The following is a 9,830-nucleotide window of genomic DNA, read 5'->3' on the forward strand; positions in this document are numbered from 1 at the left end:
TTTGTCACCCTCAATAGAGTGTTATAGCATCACAGCTCATAGCAACCTCCAGCTCTTGGGCTTAGGTGACCCTCTTGCCTCATCCTCCTGAGTAGCTAGGACTACAGGCAGAAAAAAAATTTAAAACCCTGAATTTCACAGGCAAAAGTCTGTTTATTTGGTTTATTCACTAGCAAGTTTATATTATTAAGTTTCCTTAATGTCGTTAATTCCTTTCAAACCTGAAATCATTAGTGTTTAAGGTACATTTCAAACATTGACTTTCCATCTCATATCAAACATTTTAGAATGTTTGTACTTTATATTTTCTCCTTAGTAAGATTATAATGTTTAAACAAAAGATTCACAACTTCTGTACCTTTAAAAATATGGTCTGTAAACATAGCCACTATACCATGGCTAAGGTTTGAATATCTCATTGGGTCAACCCTGTAGTAATCTCCCCACAAACTTCCCACTATGAATTTCACTCCATGATCTTTATTAGGCTGGTCTTAATGATTCCAATATTCTAGGTAACAGTCACAATACCATAACCATTAAGGTTATCTAGGATTCACCAACTGCCAGTCACTGTCATAAGTACTTTAGATATTTATCATTAATTATTTGCTTCTTTAAGTACTGGGAGTCGTAAATCCTTATGGAATGCAAATCTGAGAAAGAGATTTCAGGATAAATGTAGGACTGTGTGAGATTGAGAAATGGGGAGAATTATTTAGATGCTCTAATGTGTGAGTCCCCTGAGTAAAAGCAAGAACAAAGCTAAACTTCCAATGAAAACGGCAAGGAAACAATGGAAAATCCAGCAAGCAGCAAGGGTAAAGGCTGAACTTGGTGTTGTACAAAAGGACATTTGTTTTTGGAGAGAAGAGGGAAAATTTGATTTAGAAAACTTTTAAATTACTAGTAAGGGTTTTAAAACAAAACAACAACAAAAAAGTTTAGTATTTAACATTACAGGCTCCTCACTGCTAATAATGAGCCGACTCAGACAAGGACAAAGACATAATACTGAGAGTATCTGTAAGTTAATTAGTAGAAGAATGAACAAAGGAGATCATTAGAAATGGAACTATAGAAGTTTGTGAAGTCTACATCATCTTTAATACCAAGATCCTCCTGGGTCTTTTTTGATATATTATTGAGTGTTTTACCTGTTTAATCAAACTTAAGTTTTCCCAGAGACTGAATGATTATGTTTTTATGTAGACACAGGTGTGGGAGGATGAATGATTATACGTCATCATGTAGAAACAAGTGGGGAAGGGGTGGGTAGAGTTGAATATCCCTGTTTTTCTTAGTTCCCTTCTGTGTGTATCAAATAAAAAGAATGGAATTCCAGAATGATTCAGCATCTGAGGCAATTCCTAGCTCGAGATGTTAATGTGCACGAGTAAGGTTTTCTGTAATATTTATTTCTCTTTCTACTTCTAGATGCCCACAGGGCTTTGTCTCCCTCTTTCAGCCTTCATCAGGTTTGTTTTACATTGGAATTACAGACTTTTGTTGTTGCTGTTTTTATTTATTATGAAAACAATTTAAATCTTGTAAAGCAAGAAAACGTATTTCTTAATCACTTATCAGTAGACTCTTTCCAGAAACAGGAGTCTGAATTCATTTGGCTGAACTAATTTTAAGTTATAAGAGTTTTTCATTAACAAAAATGTTGAGAACAATTAACCTATTCAACTTCTTCATCTTCTAAATATGTAAAGTGATTAATAAAACATATTTCTTAATCACTTATCACTAGACTCCTTCCAGAAACAGGAGTCTGAACTAGTTGGCTGAACTAATTTTAGGTTACGAAGTTTTTCATTGACAAAAATTGTTGAGAATCATTAACCTATTCATTGTCTTCAGCTTCCAAATATGTCTGATACCTACCAGACATTATAAAGAATTTGCCTAAATTGTCTTCTTACTCTCAAGCTCCTTTCTTCCTGTGTTCCTATTCAAAGATGTTTTCTCTCCTGCTCCATGAATCTTACTAGTATTTTTTAGGTAGTTTCAAGATGGGAGCTCAAATAGAACTGGACATGATCAGGCAGAAGACATAAAAGACATGAGAGCCTGTAGGCACAATCCTAAACAAGTACCTGAAGTTATGACCAGCTGTGGGTATGTCAGGCAGAGTATTAGTGTATGAGAATAAGCAACAGAGTAAGACTAGGACCAAACAGTTCATAACTCCTCGACCACCACCACCCAAGTCCAAGCCACCAACCCTATCCAGCCTGAACAACAGCAAATAGCCCTGAATAGGGCTTTCTTCCTCCTTCATCAACCAGACTGATCACTGAAAACCATAAGCCATTTAAATCCTCTGCTAAAAACTCCCCACAACTTCTTACCTTACTCAAAAGTAAGAAACAAATGTTCTTGTCATGGCCTTCCAGGTGCTGTGGGACCTGGCCCTGCCTACCTTTTGGAATTTCTCCTCCTGTTTCTCACCGCCTGGTTTACCACTCCAGTTACTACTTACCTTTCTGTCGTTCTTCAGGATTCAAGCATGAACCCTGTCCAGAATCCTTTGCCTGGAACACTCTTCTGCAGATAGACATTAGCTTCCTCTCTTCCTCAGAGTGTCTACTTAAACGTTGTCTCTCAGAGAGGCTGTCCTTGACCATACTAAATCAAAGAGACACATTGTTTCTTTGATTTTTCTTCCTGGCACCTACCAGCACTTGAAATGTCATCATATACTCATCTGTGTATGTGTATGATTCCTGTCATACACACAGATGTACGAGGGTATTAATATATACATTGATTGCATGGTCTTTATTTTTTTCACTATTGTAGCACCAGCTTCTACAAAGGTGCCTGGCTTATGCTAAGTACACAGTAAGGGTACTCATGGAATAAATGAGTGAATCTAAGAAATGACGGCAAGTCAGGTAGATATTTGTCAATAAGAGGTTCAGGAAATGATGAATGGGTTTCAGTGGGTGGGAAAAATGTGATAATGGAACTATTTTAAATAGGCAATGCTGTTTATTTTAGAAGAAGGTTAAGCCAGGATTAGATCAGGGAAGTGGGAGAGCTTGAGGACAGGAGTGGAACCAAGAACTTGGCTCCCGATTCCAAGGCAGATCTTCAGTTCCTGGGATGACATGGTGTCAAGAGAAGAATCCAAAAGATATCCCTCTGTAATTCCTTTCCCCTGATTATTTAATCAACCACAAATGTGCATACTCCTGTGAAAGTACTGTGTGAACAGAAAGAATATGACTAACCAACAAGCCTTGAAATGGGAAGATTACCCCGGACTAAATGGCAGGGTCTAATATAATTGTGTGAACTCTTAAAAAGCAGAAGAGAAAGGCAGAAAGGAAGTCAGAGGGATTCCAAGCAGGAAAAAGATTCCATGCGCCATTGCTGGGTTAGAAAATGAAGAAAGGGAACCCCAAATTGAGGATTTCAGTCAGCACCTAAAAGCTGAGAATGACACCTGGCCAACGGCCAGCAAGGAAATGGGGATGTCAGTTCTAAAGGTGCATTTGTATGGTACCAACAGAAAATGAAAGCGCTGATGAAAACAAGGAAGAGTCCCAATCTAGAGTAGAGTATTTAAAAGCTGTCATGTAAGACATACAAGTAGAACGAACAATGTTAAGACTCAGTTTCGGACAGTATGGTAAAATGGGGGACATGTACATAAAAAAAACAGAATTACTACATCTGGCACAAAAAGTGGGAAAGGATCCCAGTCTAAGCAAACTTTGGCCTGGAGTCACTTGACTAGAAGCAAAAGGTACTTATCTACACACTAACCCTAGGACAGCATTTACTAAAAACGTGCTGTGGAGTCCCCCTATAGGAGGAGCTATAGTCACAGTGACAGGAACAAGCAAAACCAAAGCTGGAAGCAAAATGAGTGAGAGTTGACGGATGTGAAAATCTATTGCCTGGAACGAAGTTTTTCAAAATATAGCTAAGAAATATCGCTTGTTGGCCATAAATAAATGAACAAAGACTTTAATCAAATAAGTTAAAAATTTAACAAAGGCATTCTGTTTATATATTGCTGTTTATAAGCCACTCCACAACTTAGTGGTTTAAACCAGCTGTCTATTGAACCTCATGATGTGAGTCAGAGCTCAGCCAGGCAATACTCACGCTCCACACATCGATGAGATAGGTTCACCCAAATGCCCGAGTCTTGGCAGGGACAACTAAAGTTCAGTCTTAGCAAGGCCCACATCCCTCCTCAGGTGGTCCCAGGGCCTTTCCAGGCGATCTGGTTAGCAGAGTACTCTATCTATTTACAAAGTGGCTCAGGGCCCGAGGGAAGGTGTTTCTAGAGAACAAAGAGAAATCTGCAAGGTTTCTTATGCTCAAGCCTTGAAAGTCTCAGAACACCCTTTTTAAACACAATGAATTATAAATTTCAGTATGTGTGAATCAACAAGACTAGAAGATGTTGATTCTTCTAGAAGTCAAAAAGTTACAAAATATACCACCTTGCACTTTGTCAGCACATCATCCCCACACACAAAAAACGAGGCTTTTATATCAGAAGCAACAATGTCTGTAAATAAATATCTTCAACAATAATGTTCATTATTACAAAGGCATAATAGTCAATGATAAAGAAGAAGTTATTAATTCTTCTTTAACTTCTTCTTTAACTTCTCAAGTGAGAAGTTCTACTCACTTGAGTATAAAACAAGCAAGCTGCAAGCACTAAGTCACATACTCTCCTCATGAACTTGGTGTGTTAGCCCTGACTCTAGGGAATCTTCCTGGTTGGACAGGAAATTGCATTAATGTACACAGCTATGATTTAATAAAAAAAAAATCTAAAAAAAAAAAAAGAAAAGAATACATAATCAATGGAAAAAAAAACCATGAATTCATTTTTTTGGTTTGTCTTTGGGAGGTGTTGTTGCCTTTCCCTGAAAAAACATTTCAACATTTCTGAAAGTTGTTGTCATTTTGGGGACTAGGAGTGTCCAGATATAAGGGGGACAGAATGTAAGGGAGCCAACCATTCTGTGGACCAGAATGCAAGGAGGCCCCAAACTTAGGCTGCAGAGAAAATGTTTTTGTCAGTTGTGTGGGTGAAGTTAGACAAGACACCTTCATTTTCCAAGGTAGATTAAGCCAGATGTACACGACTGTGTAATGAAATGTTCAGTCATCTATTGAGTCATTCCATGTACAACTGAAACCCCTCTAACTTAGAGGAGGAGTCTTAGGAAATGTGGATAGTACTTTAATCTGGCTCTATTTAATGAAGCCATAATCAAGTTCCAGCTCCTTTAAAGAGCTAGAACTCACCTCTACATGCTAGTGGTTCCTCTGTTGTTAGTCCTACAGGTTCCTCTGTTGTTAGTCACAGCTGATGAATGAATAAGTATAAATCCATCAGTGTACACTTTGAAAGGCAGCTACTGATGAAAGCGGGTCAGGGAAATACAGAAAGCACAATTTATGTGGTACATCCTTCTCCTTTGAAAGACCGAAATGATCTAAAATTTGATAAAGGGATTCTGGAGACCATTATTGTTTCATTTTTTCTTTTATTAAATCATAGCTATGTACATTAATACTACCATGGGGTACAGTGTGTTGTTCCTATATACTGTTTGAAATACTTTCATCCAACTGGTTAACATAGCCTTCATGTCATTTTCTTAGTTATTGTGTTAAGACAGTTATATTCTACATTTAGAAAGACTCACATGTACCCCCATAGGATAAACCATAGACGTGATCCCACCTGCAATCCTCCTCAACCTTTCTTGAAATTTTAGCATTACTAACCCCCATTGTGTGAGCTCAGTGACAGGTATATACATAAAATCCAAAATTGTCATTGTAAATACATTTTTTTTTTTTTTTACTTCAGGGTCATAGAAAGAATAAATAAAATAGGCCCCAACTGGCTGTTTTATTTTTCTGACAGTAAATGTTCTTTCAAAGTACTTTATCTTTGATTTTCTGTGTATCCTTTCCTGAAAAATCTATATTGCACAGAAACTAGAAATTTAAGAAGGTGGGGCTATCCTTCTTTAAGAACTTTATTTTAAAGCTGTGGTTTAACAAATGTACAGGTACATAAAATATTACATCCAGTTTGAGATAATTCATAGACCACCAACAGCTAGTAAGGAAATCTGATGCAATGGAAATAAAAGGAAATGTATTATAAATGGAAATTTTCTGTTAAATAACTTCATGCAAATGAACATTTTGCTGTTAAGATTAGACCATATTCGATATTAATTGATACTTACAAAATCATTTCCTGAGCACCTGTGTAATACGGGGATGCAATCGCAGGTAAGGCACAGCCTCAGTATTCAGTGACCCAAAGCCACACAATGCAAATGGAAGTGACGAGGAAATTACATTGCACTGGAATCGTTTCTATTCTAAGGTAAATACAGCATCAATCGTGGAATAATATGGTTGTCAATGAAGCAAAGAGGCTCCTCAAGTGCACTAATCCAGTTATAGACAGTGATGTGCCTCCCAGTCCACCTTGGTAAGGTGTGTCGCAGACACCGACAATGCTAATTCACATTCCACCTCCCTTTTGTGTGTCCTACTAACATCTGCTGAGCCAGAGTCTAGGTCTTTGAGCAGTTGAGCCACCATCAGCAATCAGCCATCTCTGGAATTCCTGTTATGTGAGAACATTTTTAAAAGGATTAATTCACTGCTGGATGTTCTGTATCTTGCAGACAAAAGCGTTTCTTAACTGATTCAGTTTCTCATGGGAACTGGGATTCTCAATCCTAGGAATCCCAATTTTTAATAATATAAACAGATTAAAGCACCAGTAAGGAAAAAAGGCAGACAGACTGGAGGAACTTAAATCTATGTCCTATTTCATATGACAAAGATTAAAAATGGACTTCAAAAAATATAGCACATTACGTATTTTTAAATACTTAAAAAGCTATCAGGGAAAAGGAAAATAATAATTATTTTACGTGGTCTAAAAGGATAGAATTAAAACAAATGAGTTAGTCAAAATAAGGATTAATGTAGAAAGAAAGTTTCTACCACTATCACAGTCTAATTTTTCCTCCAAACATGAGTGCTTCAGAAGTATCACAACTAGGAGTTTATTGTTACTGTTTGCCCCTACAAGGAAAGGTTTTCCAAAAGGTCAATGTATACTTTGTGTTTATATCCATTAATTTTGTTTCCTTAATGAATATTTGTCCTGTTGTTATTTTTCATCCTATAGACTGCTATGTACTTCATGAATTTAGTTAATAATGTTGACCAATTACAAATACCCAGTTTTAATTTTTGCTTAGTCGAGGGGTTCTCAGTCATGGCCAATTCCCACCCACCACGATGAAACATTTGGTAGTGTTGGAGATATTTTAGATAGCCACACTAGTGGAAGGGATGCTCCTGGCATCTGGTGGAAAGGATCCAGGGAAACTGCATAGAACCACTCTCTCAAATAAACACACACACACAACACAGAGATCTGTCCCATCCAGAATGTTAACAGTATTAAGGTTGAGAAACTGCTTTGTCGGACCACTCCTGTTCTGGTCCAGTCTGCCTATGTCATAAGCCTTCTTAGGGGATACTTCTTACTTTCCAATTAGATGTGGGCCAGCATTCTTGTAACTCTTTTCTCCTTGCTGCTACAGAAATTGGAGCAGCAAAAGCTAGGAGCCAGTGCCTGGTTCCTGGAACACTGGCACTTGGTATGTGTTTCCTGAGACCCAAATAACCTCAGGTAGCTTATACGCCCTGGGCACTGTTGGAACAATTGATGGATTATGCAGGTGAGCATGGCATAGACCGACGACAGGCAATTACTATAAATCACCGTTAGTCCTACTCCCAGGCCCATGAAACTGATTGCAAGAAATCTATGGAAACCAGTCTTGGCCCATCCATTTTAGAAAATTACTGTTGTGCCCAAAGCCAGTTTTGCACATTTTCTGAATGAGCTAAGTGGAATGTTTTCCACATAGCCAAATAAAGAGAATTGAAAAGAATGAAAGTTTTGTTCTTACAAGAGCATTCTTCAACAAAATTTTATTTTAGGTGCAAATTGCATGTATTTTTAACTAGTTACCACCATAAATGAGCATGTTCTGATTTGTAGGGAATTCTAGGAAATACAAAATCATAGTACCACTGCAGAAAATCCTCATTCTGTCTCCAACATGAGTTACTTGCTATTGATATTGGTTCTGTTTTAAAGAACATTTTTGTTTAAAAATCTCTAAATGTCTGCCTAAGAATAAAAGTTATGTAATGAAAGGTCTGTACGTGACGATCTATGCCAAGACATACATTCTTGAACTTAGTCATTTAGAATAGCCCTAATGCTGTTCTGATTGACTGAAGAGAAAAGAAAGTGGGAAGGCAGAGGTGCCCTTTTCTTTCTTTTTTTGCAGCCACAATTTCCTAATTTAGAAAGAAAATCACCAGTAGCCTCATAGCTGGAGATTTGGTCAATACCAAAAAGGAACCACAATAAACATTATCGTAGAGACAAGGGGAGAAAGAGAGAGAGAGGAAAGAGGGAGGGAGGCTGGGAAGGAGGGAAGAAGGGAAAGGCGGACAGGAAGAAAGGAAGAGAAGGAGGAAGAAAAAGAGAGGAGCCTTCAGACATTGTGGCTCAGGGCAGGTAAGAGCGGGGAGGACACACGGTCAAATTCGGCTTACATTTTCATGAGGTTATTACTATTACTCATTTTTAGATATACGCAGTGTACTTGCCACTGGATTCCATCATGCCAAACCAGAAGGATTCCTGAGGTTCTCGTTTATTTCTGCTGTCTAAAGCCATTACCTTCCACCTCCTAAAAGACTCAACACCACAGCTTTCAAGTCAAGGCCAAAGACGCTACATCTCTAAAATTGAGCATACCATTTGACAAATGATTACGCTTTGATGTGCTTTGTTTTCTCATGGAAACGATTCTAGATCACAGGGGCCAATCTGGACTCCATTCAAAGCCTGATACACAGTGACCAGTATTTTAAAGCCCACAAGCCGTTCAAGCAGAGGGTCACGGCTCCTCGCGTGTTACCTTGGTTCTGATTCACTGTGCACGTGATACAGACGGGGCAGCGAATAATTCCTTTAGTCAGTTCAAAGCTAAGTTGTGGAGGCAGCATGTTTGCCTGGATGTTTAACTAAATCTTCTTGACTAAGTGTACTAGGCCAAGTTTGTACTAGCATACAAACTTCCCGAACACTGTTCCATTTAGAAATGCAGTGGTTCTCATTTGTGGGGATTCCACACTTTGAAGAATATTTGCAGCTGAGTTCTTCACCCCAGAGTGCCTGACTCTGGAATCCAGCAGATGACGGGTACATAGAACATTCAAATTCCAGCCACCTTTTCCAGCCACATGTGCAGCTTTTATCCCTGATCACACACACTTACGAATCTGACACAAAGGCACCTTCTTCTCTGAATTTCCTCCACATGCCCCTGTACCCGGGCCTTTGCCACTTTAGTCTTCAGCCAGGTCGCCTTTCAATCATCTATTTTTAACAAAACCCTGTGCAGTTACAAAGTCTCACATTTTATAAAGATTTTTCGTTTCTGCTACAGCTGCTAGTCCTTCCCTCTCTTTTCCTCTCACTCTGTCAAAATTAATTATAGTGTCAATTACAGTGTCCTGTAAATGTCCACATTATAGGTACCATTATTATTATACTATTCTATTTTTGCTTTGACTTTGAATTAGTGGCATAATCCTACATCTTCACCTGCCCTCCTGACTTTACCACTCACTTTTGCCCATAAGTTCTTTGAGGGCAAAGGCTGTGGTTTAAACATCCTGTGTTTACAAACACTTCAAGTTTATAGTATGGTAAACAA

This window comes from Otolemur garnettii, unplaced genomic scaffold, assembly GCF_000181295.1.
Source record: "Otolemur garnettii isolate 467f Iridium unplaced genomic scaffold, OtoGar3 scaffold00009, whole genome shotgun sequence".
Taxonomy (NCBI): Eukaryota; Metazoa; Chordata; class Mammalia; order Primates; family Galagidae; genus Otolemur; species Otolemur garnettii.